We start from the raw sequence: 21,806 nt of genomic DNA on the forward strand, positions 1-21,806 counted from the left end.
GTGGACAATAAATAGGTGCCAGGGTGTATAAAGAGAGGCTACCTGAGTAACAAACCAGGGAAGGGTGCAGTTTAGCATTGGGATAAAGACGATAAATGAAAAGCATACAAATTCATGGACATGGGAAAATGTATTTTGTTGATTCAGCCAAAAGGCAAACATATGACTTTATCGTTAGAAATAAGGTACAGTAAAATCTAATTATACAATTAGAATAAGAATCCTTGAGAATATAGTCACATGAATCATCTCTAAAATATTTCTTTAATATTGCTTGAGATCCCTACTTGAATATCTGAAGAAGTATGAATTACTATGCCTTTTGTCTTTGTCTTTAAAAATTGTAATCCTTTTTTGTCTTTGACTAACATACATCTTCCTTCTTTAGTTAAAACCATGTCTTTGTGTCTTCTAACTTTCTAGTTTAATTTCTTGTTTTGCCCCCAAGTATCAATATATATATATATCAATATATGTCCACTTTAAATATATGTGAACTCAAACAAAATATATACAATAAATAAATAAATATAAAATATATAACATGGAAACAAATGTCAACTACTGACTTCCAGTGCAAGTTCAAAATGGAAACTGCAGCAGACTATACATATTGGAAATTATATATAATTAATATAAATCATATATAAAATAGTATATAATATTATTATGTATTTATATATTATATAATTATATATTTTATATTTATTTATTTATTGTATATATTTTGTATATTATTTTGTTATTATATATATTATATATATATCTGTGTAACTCTGATTTTCAAGTTAATAAGTAAATCTTTAAAAAAAAAGAGTGGCCTGTTTTAGTGAAAGCAGCAGCTACAAATAGCAGGGATTCAGCACCATGGTCAGAGAAAAGGCTGTAGACAGCTCTTCTCCAGAGCACATTGTGATGGACAGATCTTTGCCTCTGCTACTTTCAGGCAGAAAGGAAGTAGAACAGTATTCGTACAGGAGTTATTGTGAGGTATAGACAACAATAAGTATAGGTTGATTTCCTTTCTATTGTCTTTTAATCACCCAAGAACTATAACCACTCAAGGAGCATAACTTCCATTGGGAGGGAATGACTTCAATGTTATTAATAATATTATAACCACATGAAAGGTCTCCCACCTATCATAACATCAGGATCTCTATCATGAATATATGGGTGAAGTGTTTTCACTGCCTATTGGGCTTACGATTTTTTTTCTTATTTCATTCACCTATGCTTTCATAGACTTTATGTGCTTATTTGTAAGTGTTAAGCCAGTTATCCCACCATTGTTCTATTATTTAATATTGTAAGGTATTTCAAATTCTTATAAAACATTGTTCATGAATGGGGCACAGATTCTTTTGTTATCTCTGTCAGTTAACTACTAAATTTCAGACTGTTGTCTTAGCTTTTCATAAATCATTATTTGTATAAAGGGGACAAAAATAGAAAATAAGGCTGCATGCTGATTGATCCAATTGATTTTAAAAGCAAAAGCAATTTCCTTCTTGGAAGAGTAATTGTCTTAAATGAAGTAACTTAATGTTATACTGGGGTACAATAACTTGGAAGATGTCGCCCCTGAGCATTACAGAGATAGAAGTTTATATTAGAAATAATTGTATACATATAAAGAGAATTGAAAATGAATCTTGATGTCAATGGAAGGGCAGAGGAAGCGGGAAAGGGGAGGGTTGCGGGTGGGAGGGAAGGTATTGGGGGGAAGCCATTGTACTCCATAAGTTGTACTTATTTAATGTATATATTTAATGAATATATTCATTAAATAAAAGTTAAAAAATAAATAATTGTATACATAAAAGATAAACGCTTTTGAGGGAGAAGAAGGGCAGCTGGCAATTGATAATAGAGAAAAATCATCCTACGTGACAATGTGAAGCTAGAAAAAGCAAAACAAAGAAAAACAGACTAGGGAGAAAATACCTTTTATATATGATGGGCATCTAGTTTTAGGCCACTGATGTTTAGTTTGAAATTTAAAATTACTTTGCCTTACCATATTCTATTGTTATCTGTTATCATCTGCTGCCCCAGACCTGCAATAAAAGTCATTTGCAGGGCAGGTGTTTTGCATAGTAGTTAAACCACCACTTAGAAAGCCTGCATTCCATATTGGAGTGTTTGGGTTCTAATTCAAGCTTCCTCCATGATTCTAATTTTCTGCTAATACACACCCTGTTAGGCAGTCTCTTTTTGCTCAATTAATTGGGTCCCTGTCACCCATGTGGGATACCCAGATTAAGATCTGAACTCCTGGCTTTGGCCAGGCTCAGCCCCAGGTGTTGTGTTTAGGGAGTAGAGGGGAGATCACTCACTTGCATGCATTCTCTCTCTCTCTTTCTGGGGTTGGGATAAATAAAAATGTTTAAAGTCATTTGCACTAGTAGCCTTATTTTGATTCTGTATAAGAATAATTGCAGGATTTATTAAGATAAATAAAATAGAAGACATATGACTTCAAAAGGAGATTGAAAGTGGGCAGCATTTGAAAAGTTAAGTTTAAATTTATGTATCTTCCAAAAATTCAAAATAATATCAGGAAGCTGGAAAATCTTTAAGTTCATTTGAATATAGTTGAAGTTTTTTTTTTTTTTTATCTAAACAGAAATATCTACAGAAAGCTGTAGATTTGGAAATATATAGAATTAGTTTCTTTCATAAAAGGCTACTTAATCTTAGAAGATATTAGAATTTCAACTGTTTATTTTCTTTAATGAAGAAGCATATTTGGAACATAGTATTATTTCTAATTATGTTCAGTAGATTCTGCTTTATCTCTTCACAAACTTATTTCATCTCAGTTGCCTCATCTATACAAATTATAATGTAATTATATCTATAACCTATATACTTTTTCCATTTTCATTTTAATAGATTTCTATCTAGTTGATCTGCCCATTGATGAAGCCTCCCATTACTACTATATTGGAGTCTATGCTTCCCTTTAGGTCCATTAATATTTTTTAAATAGCCTGGTACCCTAGCACTGGGTGTGTCCACATTTATTATAGTCACATCTTTCCGTTGAATTGATTCCTTAATCATAACATAGTACCCTTCTTTGTCTCTTTCAACAGTTTTTGTGTTAAAATCTGCTTTGTCTGATATTAGGATGGCTATACAGGCTCATTTTTGCTTTCTATTAGCATGGAATATTTTGTTCCATCCTTTCATTTGCAGTCTGTTTGTCACTTTGTAGGTAAGGTGTGTTTATTGTAGGAAGCAAATAGGTGAGTCTTGTTTTTTCATTCTATTTATCCAATATATATCTTTTAATTGGAGAATTTAGGCCATTTTTAAAGATTTATTTACTTATTTGAAAGGCAGATTTGCAGAGAGAGAGGAGAGAGAGATTTTCCACCTACTGGTTCACTCCCTAAATGGCCTCAATAGCTGGAGTTGGGCCATGTCAAAGCCCAGAGCCAGAGGTTCTCCCTGGTCTCCCATGTGGGTGGAAGGGTCCCAAGGACTTGGACCATCTTCTGCTGTTTTCCAAGGCAGTTAGCAAGGAGCTATATTGGAAGTGGAAAAACTGGGACTCAAACCAGCAACCATATTGGATGCCGGCACTGTAGACAGTGGCTTATCTTGCAATGCCACAACTCCAGCCCATTCATAACCTAATGGATAGCCAATTAGATCCTCCTTTTTATTTTCCTTAAACATACTTAATAAATTTTCTTAGAATTTATGCAGGAGTTGTATGTTGGCTTTTTGGAATGCCATGATTTCAAAACAATCTGACCAGGCAAAACAACAGAAATTGACTCTCATTTTTTGGAGATTAGGAGTCTGTCATCAAGCTGTTTGGCAGAGATGATTTCTTCTGAAACTTCTCTCCTGGACTTCTACATGATGATTGTCTTCTTCCTTTCACACAGTCCTTCCACCCTCTATATCTGTGCCCTAATCTCTTCATAAAAGACTAGAGATGTTAGACTAGGGCTCACATTAATGACCTCATTTCCCCTTAGTACCTTATTTAAGGCCCTGCTTCCAAATACAATTACATCTGAGATACTAGAAGTTAGGGATTCAACATATGAATGTGGATAGAGACAATTCATTCCACAACAAGTGATACATGACTTAGTTTATCATTTTAACCACTCAGAATCATAAAGTTCTTATCTAGGATTTTTAGTAAAGGAATCTGTACTTACTATTTTGGCGTAAATTGCTGATCTGAGGAGAATCTTTAGAATCTTATTTGACTCTGGTTTGATTCTGTTCCAGGGCTAACATGAAGATGCACTGGGCATTATACCACACTGGAGGAATGCAACATCATATTCGGACACTGATTTCCCTGTCGAAGAAGTTGCTTGCCAGCTCTAATTTTGAATTGATCACATTAAACACCTGGAGAAAAAAAATCAATTAAAAACATCTACTTTCCACAGCTATATGAGTTTACGTCCCTATGTGTTATTACCTAACTCACAACCACCAAAATATCCTTGTCTATACCTCCTGTTTTGATAAGCTGTTAAAACATTCTTAGTTAAAATCATCTGTTTTTACTATGGTCCCCCCTTGACTTGGCTTTCAGTATTTGCTTCTAATATATGGAGGGATCATCCTCTTTTTTTTCATGCAACTTAATTGCCAGAATTAGAAGTTTATATTATCATGAAGCTAAGCACACACTATACTGAGGCTTTAGTTGTACTTCTGGGACAGGTTTCAAGGCTCAGTGGGATAATCTGCTACTTGGGATGCCCACATCAGATATTAGAATGCTGATTCTAGTCCCAGATCCCTGCTTCCAACCACCTCTTTTCTAATGCTCCAGGAAAGGTAACAGATGATGGTTTATGCACTTAGATTCCTGCCACCCATGTGGGAGACCTAAATAGATTTACTGGCCTCTGATTTTCACCTGGCAGAGTCTTGCCTGTTCTGGTTATTTCAGGAGTGAACCAGTGGATGGGATATTCCTTTACTATCTCCTCTTCTCTTCTGTGTCACCCTTTCAAATAAATATATATTCATATCCTTATGTTGAAAATACAGTTTCATTTTTTAAACTTCATTTGTTATACAATTTTCCTGTATTTTATATATACAGATTGAGGAATATAGTAATACTTTGCACCCTACTATTCCTCCTCCCCATGCTGCAACCCTTCTTCCTCCTCTCTCTCTCATTCCTACTCTTAATTTATACAAAGACTAATTTTTAAAAGTTTTAAGTTTGTTGTACAATGTTATTCCTTAAGTTCAGTATGGATCTTATCTTATGCTTTACCACTGTTATAATTTGGTTTGGTTCTTGTGTGGTTTTAATTTTTTTCATGTATTCTAACTACCATTACATAGAATTCCTGCTTAATTCTAGCTGGATGCTCACAAAAATACTAGTATTCAGGGCCATAATTGCTAGTATCCCTCACCATATCACATCTCCCTTGGACAGTTTAAAATTTAGCAAATGAATTTTGTGAATTTGTAGCTCCTTTGAGTTAAATCAAAACCATCATTAGGCAACATAATTCTTTTCAAGAAAATTAAAACCAGTATCAGTAAATCAATGTATTTTGACTTTCACATAATTTTTCAAATAATTTCAAACCCCTTACAATCTAGCTCAATCTTATTGTTCAAGCTTATTCCAATTAATACTCCACATTTATTCTTTAATCCAACAACATATGTCAATAGCCTTTAAATAATAAAATAATTTTTATTTATGTATAATTGATATTTTAAAAATTGAGCTTATTTAATATATATTTTTGATGAGTCTGTCATGTGAATATACCAAGAAACTATCAACATAATTAAATAATAGATATATCTATCACCTACAAAATATTGTTATGTTGTTTTGTGTTGTTTTAAACACTTATCAAGAGATCTATATCCTAACAAAACTTTAAGTATGTAATACAATACTGCTGATTATATACTTTATGCTATAAGGCAAATTTCAAGGACTAATTCATCTTATGTAACTATTATGTTATGCCAGAAAAACACTTTCACTCATCTGACCCCTTCTAACCAAGTCTCTCTCTATGAAGTTGGATATGTTAGTAACTTCATGTAAGAGGGAACATGTAGTATTTGTTCTTCTGTTACTGCTTTATTTCACTAAATATAATGTGTCTAAGGTTCATCTTTGTTGATACATATAACCGGATTTCCTTATTTATAAAGTTTGAATAATAGTCAACTGGATGGCTATACTATATTTTCTTATTAATCTGTAAATGGATATTTGAGCTGTTTCCATTATTTTGTTTTGTAAATAATGCTTAACTGAGCCCAAACATAGAAATATTTTAGAGATCCTGGTTTCAATTCTCTGGTGTACACACCCAGAAAAGGATTTGGTGGATGTTACTTATATTTAAATTTTTGAGGAATGCTAATATTAGTTTCCATTTTTCATATCCATCAATAGTGAGATGTTACAAATTAATTCATATCCTTACCAACCATTATCTTTGAATTTTTGATCTCACCATAAATCATGTGAGATGACATCCAATAGTACTTTTGTATTGCATTTGTATGATGATTAATCTTAAGTAGATTTCACATACTTATTGATTCTTTATGTCTACTTTTTACACATGTCTATTCAGGCAATCTGCCTGTTTTTTTTTTTCATTAAGTTGCTTCTTTTTCTTGTCTTTTGATTCTTTTCAACTTAATAATTTATTATTTTTGAGGCAACATTTATTTTACATTATGAATAAAATGTTTAATAAGCAAAGAGTTTACCAACTAAAAGTTAAAACACCATAGTTCCTCAGGAAAATAACAATGGCTATAAAAATAATCAAATGAAGGCTATTTAGTCAATGTGTTCTTTATAAACTATCTTTTATAAGTTATATGGTTTGCAAACATCTCTCCCACTTCAAAGGTTTCCCTTTAATTCTGTTGATTTTTTTACTATGTAGTAACTTATAGTTTGCTGAAGTTCAACTTTTTATTGCCTACATCAATGTCAAGAAATTTGCCCCTATATTTTCTTTTACAATTCAGTTTTTATGTTTCAGAATGTAGTGCATTTAAGGTCATTTTTAGCATGATGCAATATAAGGGTCTAATTTAACATTTCTTTTTTCTCCAAAATGTACCTTATGTTCCTTCCTCAGTGTTTTATCATTCTATTTACTTGACCTGGAGTAATTTTTTTTCCAAAGAAACCTTTTATTTAATGAGTACAAATTTCATTAAGTACAACTTTAGGAATATAGCGATTCTTCCCACCATACCTGTCCTCCCACCCCACTCCATCCCATGCCCTGCTCCCTCTCCCATTCCCAGTCCCATTCTCCATTAAGATTCATTTTCAATTAACTTTATACACAGAATACCAACTCTATACTAAGTAAAGATTTCAACAATTTGCACACAGACAAAAAAAAAACTATTTGAAAATAAGTTTTACAGTTAATTCTCATAATATAACTCATCGAGGATAGAAGTTCTGCATGGGAAGTAAGTGCACAGTGACTCCTGTTGTTAATTTAACAATTAACACTCTTACATGTGATGGCAGTGATTACCCAAAGCTGTTGACATGAGCTGTCATGGCTATGGAAGCCTTTGAAATCCAGAATCTCCGTCAGTATTTAGACAAGGCCATAACCAAAGTGGAAGTTTTCTCCTCCCTTCAGAGAAAAGTACATCCTTCTTTGATAACCATTTCTTTCCACTGGGGTCTCTCTTTATATATATTTATATATATATAGGATATACATGAAGTTTGCTTCCTTTTTATAAATAAAAAAAGTTTAAAAAGAAATATGCAGATCTTATCTTCACAAGCAAAGTCAGAGAAAGTATGAAAAGTGTTATAATTCTTCCAAAAGATACATGTTTAAAGTCTCCATTTGTTCTAATCATAGTTGGCTTCATTATGAAATGACTACTGAAGGTATATACTACCAAAACCCAAAAATGCCCATCTGATTTTGACACGCTCAATGACCATAATTTTGAAATTCTTAATAATTTTACATATGAATTTGTGTTTTATAAATAAAGGTCTATAAGACAGTAAGGACCAGGACCATGTAAGATGAGTTTCAGATGATGGCCATTTAACCTCTGGGGAAGGATAAGGTGGCAGTCATCCCTGACTCCAGTAGCTAGCTCCTTGATTGCATGGTAGCCTCTGAGTGCATACCTGGTCTAGCTACTGAGCACATGCCTATACGGAATTCACAATCCCCTGGTAGTTTTCTGGCTTCCATGATTAGCATGTGAGTTTTGACTTCTTGTCACTGGCCAAGGATTTGCATTTTCATTTTAAACTGAGTTCCTCAAATTAGATATCTGATCTTGTATATTAAAATCACCCCTTACAAGTCCATTCTATACCAATTTTTCTAGTACAATTGGAGTTCTGTTTTTTTTTGTTTGTTTGTTTGTTTGTTTTTTTTGCCACCATGCTGACATGTTTAAACACTTCAAATTAAACAATAGCAAAACAGAAAGTAAATGGAACTCAGCTACCAGTTATCTTGCTTTTGGATAGATTAAAAAAAATTCATATCATATTACATTTAATTAATATTTTTCAGAAGGCAATATCTATCTATATATATATCTGATTAAATACAAATCACATGTCACTATAATCTAAGAATAGAAGTTCTATATTTGAAAGATGTAAAGGTATGTAAAGGTGCATGCAACATAGTACATAGAATGGGTGCCCCATTCTGGAACTTCTTTTTAGCTAAGTTTTTATATTTTCTGACTTTCAAACCTCATATTTTTATTTTTCATTTGTTCAATCTAAACATATGCCTGGAATATAATAGATGCTCAATAAATACTGTCTTTCTAAAAACAATCATCTTCTATTATTAACTCAGAAAAGTGCATTGACCTATTAATTAACTCCTAAATATATCATATAAGACATGGCCTGGAAATCAGAACAGAAAGAACAAAATTAATCTTCACAATTAAGTGAGGATCTTAGATTTTCCACATTTGAACAGAGTAGATAGGGCCTTAAAGGGAAGCAGTAGGAAGAAAATATATAAAACAATACAAAAACCGAAGATATTGTGATTGCCATACTATGCTGATAACACTCCAGAAACACTACTTAAGATCATGGCTGAGATTTTTGTGATGTAGCAATAACTTGTGATAACATGTTCCACAATGCTCAATAAACACAATAGCTAGGCTACAGCCCTGAGCAATAATTGTGTACAAAATGTCAAAATGAACGGCATGCTACTGAAGTACTCTATAACAGAGACCAGTGATCATTCATGAAAATTGCATTGTTCATCAGCTGGATAGTCTCAACGAGAGCAAAAATTCACCCCATATTCTGAGCTTCCCAAACCTCATTACTGGAGGGAATAGAATAATAATGAACTTCCACTAAAAATGATTGCAAACACTTTGCATTAAACAGACACCAATGTTTGCAACATAAAAACCACCATGACACACATACTGTCAGTAACAGGTAAGTAACCTGCCACACATAAAGGTGATTTTCCCATAAGCACACAGAGCACAAGAGGCATAGCTAGGAGTTAAACCACTCCTCTTCATCTCAGGAAGCTGTACTCTTAATCTTTATGTCATATGATCTCTGTGCTCTGTTTCTTAATTTCCTAACATAGTTGAATGCAATTTAAATCTTACTTCAGTTTTCCACAGGTAATATCTGCATTATAATAGCTTGGTTTCAATTCCTTTTTTTTTTTTTTCTCAACCAACAGGACAAAATAAATATCTAAATGTATAAAAATCATTGAAATGTGTTACTTTTATAATATATAGTCACATTTCGCTTTTCATTCAACTACTTCAGATGCTGTAGTACACTTCTCAGGGTTTAGCAGCAATGAGAGTAGATTTTAAACAGAATATACTATTTTTATTTCAAAGTGGTATGGGAGTGATATTGTTTATTCTGGATTGGTTATTATTATATTTACAAATTAGATAACTTCTTTAACTTCTAAGTAAGCTTAGATTCCTTAGCATTTTTCATAGCACACTGCTGATGAAAAGTAAAAGTGTCTAGATTACATGTTACCATTGCTATTTTTTTTAACAGGCAGAGTGGACAGTGAGAGAGAGAGAGACAGAGAGAAAGGTCTTCCTTTTGCCATTGGTTCACCCTCCATTGGCCGCCGCTGCCGGCGCGCTGCGGCTGGTGCACCGCGCTGATCCAAAGCCAGGAGTCAGGTGCTTCTCCTGGTCTCCCATGGAGTGCAGGGCCCAAGCACTTGGGCCATCCTCCACTGCACTCCCGGGCCATAGCAGAGAGCTGGCCTGGAAGAGGGGCAACCGGGACAGAATCCGGCGCCCCGACCGGGACTAGAACCCGGTGTGCCGGCTCTGCTAGGTGGAGGATTAGCCTATTGAGCCACGGTGCCGGCCACAATTGCTATTACATTGATGAGTCTTTTATTAAGAATTGGCAGGCCAGGAGGAAGAAGAGTAGGAGTGTGGGCAGGAGGGAAGGTAGTGTGGTAAGTATCACTATGAGTCTAAATATGTGTATATAAAATATATGAAATTTGTACACCTTAAATATTTTTTTTTAGAAAACTGGGAGGTCACCTTCACAATACACATTTTGACAAGTGGTTTTTGCTTGATAGAAACATTAAACAAGGCAAAAAACAGAGGCAGAAACAGGCCTGGCAAGAATGTCTGAATGGTACTTCACTCTTGAATTTCAGTTAGTTTTCAGTAGCTTTAGCAATTGAAATAACACAAAGCCATTGTTACTGCTGGATAGTATATTCAGAAATTCAATATATTACCTTGGAGCTAATGAGTCAGTGTTCATAGTGAAAACGGGAAACAACTGGGTCTCACAAGTTATACAGAATTGAATAGAATGTACATTAATGAATTATTTATGAATCTCTAAATAAAGATTGAAACAGATTTTCATAATAAAGCATTATAAATACAACTAAAATTTATTCAACAGCTACTGTGAGTCAGGAAATAAGAGCCTTATTATGATTCTCTATTTTCTTTAACCTGTAATAAACCTGTAATAAATTTTCCTGATCTAACTTTAAAACCTATTCCATAATTATTTTCACTGCTCTGACTTGACTAACACAATCAGTTCTTATTTTATGTTTTCATAATAAGAAAATACTTAGTTAATCATTCACTCTTTTTCCCTACCTCCTGAGTATTAGACTGTCTTTTAGAGTACTCAATGGAGCTTCCTCCTTTAGGCTCTATATCTAATAAGGACAAGCTCTTCTATTTGGAGAGGGGTATGAAGAGTCCAAATGTTCAATACTGGTGTGGGCAACTGTGATCATATGCAAATAACCTGGGGGCTACACTGGTAGCTTCAAACAAAAGACAAGAATTTTGCAGTACAAGATATTGATATTTGACATTGAATATTTGTGTTCTCATTTTTATTATTTCACATGTAGCTGTTCACAGTGTTAAAAAACTTTTTAAAATCTTTATTATGTAAATAAATGCATCAGAATCATATTCAATTGTCAAAGGTTGAGCATTTGTATTTTCAAGATTTTACTGATTATAAACAATGCTATAATAAATGGCTTCAGCATAACAAAAAGATGCTGACATTTGTTATACATATATAATACTACATGGTATTTTAGAGAAGTCTGAAGCAGAATAAAGTCTTACAGATTTTTGGATGAAACATGCCTATCTTTTAATTGTGAAGCTGTTGATTTGCATGAATGCCATAGAGACATTATATGTGAACTTTTAGCATTAGCCTGTTAGTGTACTTAGGTAGGCAGTACTAGACATAGGCTATAAAATACACTTGAGATTCGGGATAAAGAAGGGAATAAAAAATGTTCACCTTAAATATAATTCATTGTCTCCAGAAGCAAGCATAAGGGTCACACATCATCTCAAGTTGATTACAGGTTTGAATTATATCTAAGATGCAAACAAGTGTTATCTCAAGAAATCGTGTTAGATTTTATTAAAATACAAATAAGAAGAAATGGTGAGTTATTATGGAGAAACTATGACAATTTCTTAAACCAAGTTAGTGATATCACTCACAAAAAATTATTGCAAACCCAAAGGATATGAAAACAATTTAATTTAAAAGTCCTGAAATTGGAGTGCTGCCTCTGGAAATCAGGTTGCAAGTAAATCAAAATAGAACTAGGTGGATTCTGCCTTACTGTCAGAATCAAAACAAAACAGAGAACATAATTAAACAAAGTGGGTTTAAGAAGAAAAATGAGATATTAAGGGGCATATTAAATACATGAGTGAAAAATAAGATTGTCAAAATATAAATATAACAAAACTGTGGGCATACAATATATACCATTTTTTTTTTTTACTTTTTAATTACTTTTTATTTTGAAAAAAGTTCAAATCTACAAAAAGGTTGAAAGCATAGAACATGAATACCGGTATGCTCTCCACCCAGATTTGTTAATTGCCTACCTACGTATGCATACACACACAGGGAAAGATTGGACAATTGTATTTATGTGTGTTATGTGTGTGAACATCCAATTTTTTATCTAAAATATTTGGAAGTAAGTTCCTTTGGAAGTAAGTGCCTTTGGCACAAATATACCAATTTTTAAGGACAGTGGACAATATGCCCTTTATGCAACATGATTTAGAATGATGTGTACAACACATTTTTCAGTGTATCTCTCATTTTATATAAACAGCTTACAAAAGGGAAACTGAAATTAAGTTGCTTGATTGTACTTGTATTTTTTTTTTTTACTTTTCAGGAGGTTATTTGCATAGGTGGATATTTTTCTTTATTTTTTAATTCTTTTCATCCAGATATTTTAAATAAAATATCATATCATACATTAAATATTTAAGCCAATTAAATTCCAAAGGTCATAGGTTCTGCATACACTGTAATTTTAATGATTATATGTAGTATGTGTGCATGTGTGTTTGTGTGTGTGTATACTTTTTCTTATTTGTAATCCAATACTCAGACACCACTGAATCTGTCATATGGCCCACTATGCCACTCAGTTCTTGTTCTGGAACATAATTTTCCCAGGAAATGTTTTGAAGGTTATGATTTGGTGTAATTTTTAATATTTGATAGTATGGTGCTACTGCTATTAAAATTTTATTTCATATTATTTGAATTCTTAAAAATTATATTCATAAGAGATTTAGCATTGAACTTAAAGTATTTCTGACATTTTGCATAACTTACCAACATTCCATAGAGAAGCAACTAAAGGTGAAACTGAATCTCAGGTCTTTTTAGATTATTCTCCAAGTTATTCCATATTCATTAATGAAAGCTGGATCTTTTCCTGTTAATATAACTCTAGCATTCCATCCCTGTAGCCATTTTCTTAAGCTCTATCAATGTACTCCTTTAATGAGGCTTTGGACACGTGATGTCAATGCCAAAACTGCTAAACTGGGCCCACGCCGTGGCTCAATAGGCTAATCCTCCACCTGTGGCACTGGCACACCGGGTTCTAGTCCCGGTCGGGGTGCCAGATTCTGTCCCGGATGCCCCTCTTCCAGGCCATTGGAGGGTGAACCAACAGAAAAGGAAGACCTTTCTCTCTCTCTCTCTCTCACTGTCCACTCTGCCTGTCAAAAAAAAAAAAAAAAGACTGCTAAATTGAACTGACCCCCCAAATTTTTGTACTAAAATTGTGAGATAATAAATTTTCACTGTTGTTTAAACTAATTAAGAATTTGTATAATTTGTTACTTAGCAATGGAAAATTAATGCACAGAGCAAGGAATTTACATAAAAAGCTTTGAATTGATCTCTAAATATTTTGTTTTGGTTATCTAGTCTGGAATATGTTTTTAATCCCTTTACCTAGTATTGTGGTACTCAATTCTAACACAAAGTAGCAAATGACATTATCAAGATGGAAGAATAGGAGGTGTTCCCACTCATGTCCCACAACAAAAATTGGTTACTCATTTATGGAGAAAAGCGCCTTTGTGTGAGCTTTGGGATCTGTAGGAATTTGAGAAATGCCAATGGAGTCTGGCCTTTTCATTGTCAGAAAAGTGAAAAGCAAGCTAGTCAAAGAGACCCATAAACAACCTGCCCTTGGTTTTGCTTGTCAGAACCACACACTAAGGGACTAAAGAGAAGCCACAAACTCCTAAGCCTCCTTCAACAGGCCCATTGGTTGTGGATCCTGAAACAACCTGTGACCTAGCTCCAAACCTGTGACCTAGCTCCTAGTTCTTCCAAACATTGTAGACTAACTTCCCAAGGAGATGGTACAAGACATAGCCATTGTTATCCCTATAGGCAGGGCTGTCAGCTGTGATATAACTAAAGATCCAGAAGTAGCCCTGTGTCCAGGCTTCAGCCTTGCTCAGTCATAAACTTGGGAAATTTCTGCCCATCCTGGGACCCAGTAAATGCAAATCCATCCTTGCCAGCAGAGGATGGTCTGTAGAACTAAGTATGGCTGTCGACCCTGAAGTCACCATATGACACTGTTCCAAAACTTATCACCTGTATTCCAAGTTCAGTCCCGTGTTACCAGAGACTTCTCTAGGGAGCCCTTTTAAGCAAAACCATCCTTATATCTGGTATCAGGCCTGCCATATGTGAACCCAATGACAAATATTGAAGGAGACTTTTTCCTAGTACCAATCCACTGACCAAAATCCTGGAGGCAGTCTCACCTACACAAGGACCAGAGAAAAATGCATACCAACCCAATGCCCTGATTAACAGCCAGAGATACCACTGCAGGCCCAGAATCAGTCATGTGACCCTGCTCCAAGCACACACAAAAGAAATGCCAGTCCTGGGTCCCGACAAGATAGGATTTTTAGGTGTTCAATACTGCCTATGAAGAATGGAAGAAGGGTTGGTTCACTGAGAGCGCTGCAAGGTTATAGGAAAACAAAGCAAGGTTACATAGATCTTAATCAGTCAAACATGACATCACCAAAAAAAATAAGGGACTGGGAGTCAAAGGGAGCACATAGACAAGTCTAGTACCTGCTAACGCTAACTGATGGAGTAAATAAAGGGGAGAGTGATCCAACATGGGAAGTGAGATACTCAGCAGACTCATAGAATGGCAGATGTCCTAAATAGCACTCTGGCCTCAGAATCAGCCCTAAAGGCATTCGGAGCTGGCTGAAAAGCTCATGAGAGTATTTCAGGCATGGAAAGCCAAGACACTCTGGCAAAAGATCTCTGCGAGTGAGATCTCAGTGGAAAGAACAGGTCTTCAAAGAAGGAGGTACCTTTTTCTGAAGGGAGGAGAGAACCTCCACTTTGACTATGACCTTGTCTAAACAAGATAAGAGTCGGACAACTCAGAGGGCTTCCATAGCCTTGGAAATTCATGACTGGAGCATAGGGAGATTACTGATGCCATAGACAGGAGTGTCAATTGGTAAAGTCAACAACAGGAGTCACTGTGCACTTACTCCTCATGTAGGATCTCTATCCTTAATATGCTGTACATTGAGATTTAATGCTATAACGAGTACTCAAACAATATATTTCACTTTGTGTTTCTATGGGGGTGCAAACTGTTGAAATCCTTACTTAATGCATACTAAACTGATCCTCTGTAAAAAAAAAAAAAAAAAAAAAAAAAAAAAAAAAAAAAGAAATTATCAATTCCCAACTTGACTCTCACTGGGATTAAACATGACAATAGGTCTGCTCTGATTTCATCATCATTTAAAAAAATCATCTATTATTTTTCACTTTATGTTTCTGTGTGGGAGCAAACTGTTGAAATCCTTACTTAATGTATACTAAACTGATCTTCTGTATATTAAGATAATCAAAAATGAATCTTGATGTGAATGGAAGGGGAGAGGGAGTGGGAAAGGGGAGGGTTGTGGGTGGGAGGGACGGTATCGGGGGGAAGCCATTGTAATCCATAAGTCGTACTTTGGAAATTTATATGCATTAAATAAAAGTTTAAAAAAAATAAGAAAACTACAAAAACTCAAAATAGAGATCTAAAAATGGCTGACAAACAACTCAAAATAATCATCTTCAGGAAGTTCAGTGGGATGCATGAGAACACAGACAACCAGAAAGACATCAGAAAAAAAACACATAAATAAAAACTCTAGAGCTGAGGAATACACAGAACTCAAAACACAGAGCATTTCAAAAGGACTCAGTCAAGCAGATGGAATAACCAAACAAATCCTCCAATTGCCATTTAAAATTGGGCAGTGAGAGATACCAAACTTTTTTTGAAAGTGAAGTGACTGCTATTTAATATAGTTCTGGAAGTTTTTGCCAGAGCCATTGGGCAAGTAAAAGAAATTAAAGGGATACAAATTGGGAACGAAGAACTCAAACTATCCCTCTTTGCAGATGATATGATTCTTTATTTAAGGGATCCAAAGAACCCTACTAAGAGACTATTGGAACTCATAGAAGAGTTTGGCAAAGTAGCAGGATATAAAATCAATGCACAAAAATCAACAGCCTTTATATACACAGGCAATGCCACGGTTCAGAAAGAACTTCTAAGATCAATCCCATTCACAATAGCTACAAAAACAATCAAATACCTTGAAATAAACTGAACAAAGGACGTTAAGGATCTCTACGATGAAAATTACAAAACCTTAAAGAAAGAAATAGAAGAGGATACCAAAAGATGGAAAAATCTTCCATGCTCATGGATTGGAAGAATCAATATTATCAACATGTCCATTCTCCCAAAAGCAACTTAGAGGTTCAATGCGATACCAATCAAGATACTGAAGACCTTCTTCTCAGATCTGGAAAAATTGGTGCTGAAATTTATATGGAGGCACAAGAGACCTCGAATAGCTAAAGCAATCTTGTACAACAAAAACAAAGCCAGAGGCATCACAATACCAGATTTCAGGACATACTACAGGGCAGTTGTAATCAAAACAGCATGGTACTGGTACAGAAACAGATGGATAGACCAATGGAACAGAATTGAAACACCAGAAATCAATCCAAACATCTACAACCAACTTATCTTTGATCAAGGATCCAAAACCAATCCCTGGAGTAAGGAGAGTCTATTCATAAATGGTGCTGGGAAAATTGGATTTCCACCTGCAGAAGCATGAAGCAAGACCCCTACCTTTCATCATACACAAAAATCCACTCAACATAGATTAAAGACTTAAATCTATAACCCAACACCATCAAATTATTAGAGAACATTGGAGAAACCCTGCAAGATATAGGTACTGGCAAAGACTACTTGAAAAAGACCCCAGAAGCACAGGCAGTCAAAGCCAAAATTAACTATTGGGATTGCACCAAATTGAGAAGTTTCTGTACTGCAAAAGAAACAGTCATGAAGCCGGCGCCGCGGCTCACTAGGCTAATCCTCCGCCTAGCGGCGCCGGCACACCGGGTTCTAGTCCCGGTCGGGGTGCCGGATTCTGTCCCGGTTGCCCCTCTTCCAGGCCAGCCCTCTGCTGTGGCCAGGGAGTGCAGTGGAGGATGGCCCAGGTGCTTGGGCCCTGCACCCCATGGGAGACCAGGAAAAGCACCTGGCTCCTGGCTCCTGCCATCGGATCAGCGCGGTGCGCCGGCCGCAGCGCGCCGGCCGCGGCGGCCATTGGAGGGTGAACCATCGGCAAAAAGGAAGACCTTTCTCTCTGTCTCTCTCTCTCACTGTCCACTCCGCCTGTCAAAAAAAAAAAAAAAAAAAAAAAAGAAACAGTCATGAAAGTGAAGAGGCAATCGACAGAATGGGAAAAAATATTTGCAAACTATGCAACAGATAAAGGGTTAATAACGAGAATCTACAAAGAGATCAAGAAACTCCACAACATCAAAACAAACAACCCACTTAAGAGATGGGCCAAGGACCTCAATAGACATTTTTCAAAAGAGGAAATCCAAATGGCCAACAGACACATGAAAAAATGTCCAAGATCACTAGCAATCAGGGAAATGCAAATCAAAAACACAATGAGGTTTCACCTCAGCCCGGTGAGAATGGCTCACATTCAGAAATCTATGAACAACAGATGCTGGAGAGGATGTGGGGAAAAAGGGACACTAACCCACTGTTGGTGGGAATGCAAACTGGTTAAGCTACTGTGGAAGTCAGTCTGGAGATTCCTCAGAAACCTGAATATAACCCTACCATACAACACAGCCATCCCACTCCTTGGAATTTACCCAAAGGAAATTAAATTGGCAAACAAAAAAGCTGTCTGCACCTTAATGTTTATTGCAGCTCAATTCACAATAGCTAAGACCTGGAGTCAACCCAAATGCCCATCAACAGTAGACTGGATCAAGAAATTATGGGACATGTACTCTATAGAATACTGTACAGCAGTCAAAAACAATGAAATCCAGTCATTTGCAACAAAATGGAGGAATCTGGAAAACATCATGCTGAGTGAATTAAGCCAGTCCCAAAGGGACAAATATCATATGTTCTCCCTGGCTGGTGACAACTAACCAAGCACCAAAAAGAAACCTGTTGAGGTGAAATGGACACTATAAGAAACAGTGACTTGATCAGTCATTATCCTGACTGTTGATGTACAATTTAATACTTATTCCTTTTAGTTTTTTTTTTTTTTGTTCTAGTTAATACTATTTGGTTGAACTCTGTAATTAACACACAATTATTCTTAGGTGTTTAAATTTTAACTGAAAAGTGACCCCTGTTAAATATAAGAGTGGGAATAAGAGAGGGAGGAGATGTACAATTTGGGACATGCTCAATTGGACTTGCCCCAAATGGTAGAGTTAGAAATGTGCCAGGGGATTCCAATACAATCCCATCAAGGTGGCATGTACCAATGCCATCTCACTAGTCCAAGTGATCAATTTCAGTTCACATTGATCACACTGATAGGTCTAAGAGTCAAAGGGATCACACAAACAAGACTAGTGTCTGCTAATACTAACTGATAGAATCAAAAAGGGAGAGAACAATCCAACATGGGAAGCGGGATACACAGCAGACTCATAGAATGGCAGATGTCCTAAACAGCACTCTGGCCTCAGAATCAGCCCTTAAGGCATATGAATCTGGCTGAAGAGCCCATGAGAGTATTTTAGGCATCGAAAGCCAAGACACCCTGGCAAAGCAAAACAAAACAAAACAAAACAAACAAACAAAAACAAACCCTAAATGAAAGATCTCTGCGAGTGAGATCCCAGTGGAAAGAACGGGTCATCAAAGAAGGAGGTACCATTCTCTGAAGGGAGGAGAGAACTTCCACTTTGACCATGATCCTGTCGGAATAAGATCGAAGTTGGTGAACTCAAAAGGCTTCCATAGCCTTGGAAACTCATGACTAGAGCCTAGGGAGATTTCAGACACCATAAACAAGAGTGTCAAATTGTTAAGTCAACAACAGGAGTCACTGTGTACTTACTCCTCATGTGGGATCTCTGTCCTTAATGTGTTGTCCACTTTGAAGTAATGCTATAACTAGTACTCAAACAATATTTTACACTTTCTGTTTCTGTGTGGGTGCAAACTGATGAAATCTTTACTTAATATATACTAAATCGATCTTCTGTATATAAAGAGAATTGAAAATGAATCTTGATGTGAACGAATGGGAGAGGGAGTGGGAGATGGGAGGGGTGCGAGTGGAGGGAAGTTATGGGGGTGGAGCCATTGTAATCCATAAAATGTACTTAGGAAATTTATATTTACTAAATAAAAGTTAAAGAAAGAAAAAAAAGTGAAGTGACCAATGTGGACACATGAGAAATGCATGTGTAACATGTAAGTCTGAGAAGGAAGCGAGTGAGAATAACACATAGGAAGCTCATTTAAAGAAATACTGAATGAAACACCACAAATTGTGGTCGGGATTCACGTATACAGATTCATTTAACACAAGTACCACAATAAAAGCAAAACTCAGTATTATTGCTAAACCATATTATAATCAAATTGTCAAAAGAGATTTTTTTTAAAAAAAAAGCAAGAGTAAAGTGATTCATAACACATACTATTACTAGATGTATCAGGAGAAAATTCAGTAGTCTGGGCATGATTGAGAGACATTTCTAAAGTTGTGAAAGAAAAAAAAGAGTGCTAAAAAAGAATATTATATATACCAAAGTTGTTCTTCAAATATGAAGGCGAGAGCTAGGGCAAGTTTTGTGTCCCAGCAGGCTGAGCCAACATTTGGGACTCTTGCAGCCCATATCAAAGTGCTGGTTTAGTCCAGGCAACACTACTTCCAATCCTGGCTCATACTAATGAGCCTTGGAAGGCAGCAGTTGAGTGTTCCAAGTACTTGGCTCTAGCCAGACATATTAGAGATCCATATGGATTTCTGGCTGTGACTTCAGCATGGCCCAGCACCAGCTATTACAGACCTTTATCTTCTCTCTATTTCTCTGTCTCTCTTTCTCTCTATGTGCCTCTCCTTCAAGTAAAATTTCTAAATACAAGAAGGAGAAATAAAAGCATTCCAAAAGAAAAAAAAAAGTGAATACTGAGGGAGCCTATCACCATTAAGCTTCTCTTTATGAGAAATTATAGAGAGTTCTTAAAATTGAGATAAAGGGTTACAAGTAACAGCACAATAGTAAAAGAATTAAAACCTCTCATAAAAGTAAATTCATTGTAAAATTCACAATATAATATTAGTACTGTGATACATTATCATTTTAACACTAGTGTTGAACACGGAAGTAGATGAGCTGTGTGCTGCGGCGCGGGATGGGGCGGACTCACCAGGAGTGGCAGCAACAGCCTCACGTGGGTCTCCAGGCGCTCTCCGTCCGCTTCGGCTGAGGCTTTTGCTTATGTATCCAAGTTGCTGTCACAGAGTAAATTTGATCTTTTGGAAGAAATTGTGGCCAAAGAGGTGCTACATGTATTGAAAGAAAAGGTTACTTCTCTACCTGATAACCATAAAAGTGCCCTTGCTGCTGACATAGATGAAATTGTATATACATCAACAGGAGACATCTCCATTTACTATGATGAGAAAGGAAGGAAGTTTGTTAACATCCTGATGTGCTTTTGGTATCTAACCAGTGCCAACGTCCCCAATGAAACTATACGTGGAGCCAGTGTATTCCAAGTTAAGTTGGGGGATCAGAATGTGGAAACTAAACAACTTCTTAGTGCAAACTATGAATTTCAGAGAGAATTTACACAAGGAGTAAAGCCCAACTGGACCATTGCACGGATTGAAAACCCAAAATTATTGGAATAATCTTTCTTGGAAAAACCAGCTAATGGACTTTGAGCAATTGCTGTGAAAAACTGAGAAAGAAAAGTATTTGGGTCATTTGATCTTCACTTAATTAAGTCTGCGGGTTACTTTTATATTATTGTGAAATACTTTCTTGCAGTATATTGATATGATACAGTAAAGCATTTTCCACATACTGTTACTACCTTCTTTAAGAGATCAAAGTAAAAGAAACAGTAACAACACATTGTTGGTGTCATTTTTAATATCATTTCTAGTATTATGTACACAACACACACAATCTGTACTTTTATAGTCATAATAAAGATGATATTTTAAAAGCTAAAAAAAACACGGAAGTACTAGAAATAAACATAGCTACAATAATTTGTCAATGAATATCCTACCAAGTTTAATAAAAAGCAAGGAATGACAATAATAAAGTGTACAATTTTGTACATGATTTAAATTAACCTAAAACTACAGTTTTAAACATAAAAAGTGTAATGTTACGCTGCATGATAACCACAGGACAAAGTCTGTAGTGGATATACAATATACCCAAAGAAAAGAATTCAATATAGCTTTAAAAACCAGTAAATGATAAAGAAACACAGAAAGAGATGAGGAAACAAATTCCAAAACTGTAAAAGCAATAA

At 35.5% G+C, this 21,806-nt stretch overlaps 1 pseudogene; it reads left to right on the top strand.

Annotated features, from left to right (window-relative positions):
* Positions 1–867: 867 nt before the first annotated feature.
* On the top strand, positions 868–21,168 carry LOC149128836 (m-AAA protease-interacting protein 1, mitochondrial pseudogene; annotated as a pseudogene).
* The last annotated feature ends 638 nt before the right edge of the window (positions 21,169–21,806 follow it).

The sequence above is a fragment of the Oryctolagus cuniculus genome, chromosome 1, assembly GCF_051225735.1.
Source record: "Oryctolagus cuniculus isolate XC-2025 breed Fujian yellow rabbit chromosome 1, ASM5122573v1, whole genome shotgun sequence".
Classification (NCBI taxonomy): domain Eukaryota; kingdom Metazoa; phylum Chordata; class Mammalia; order Lagomorpha; family Leporidae; genus Oryctolagus; species Oryctolagus cuniculus.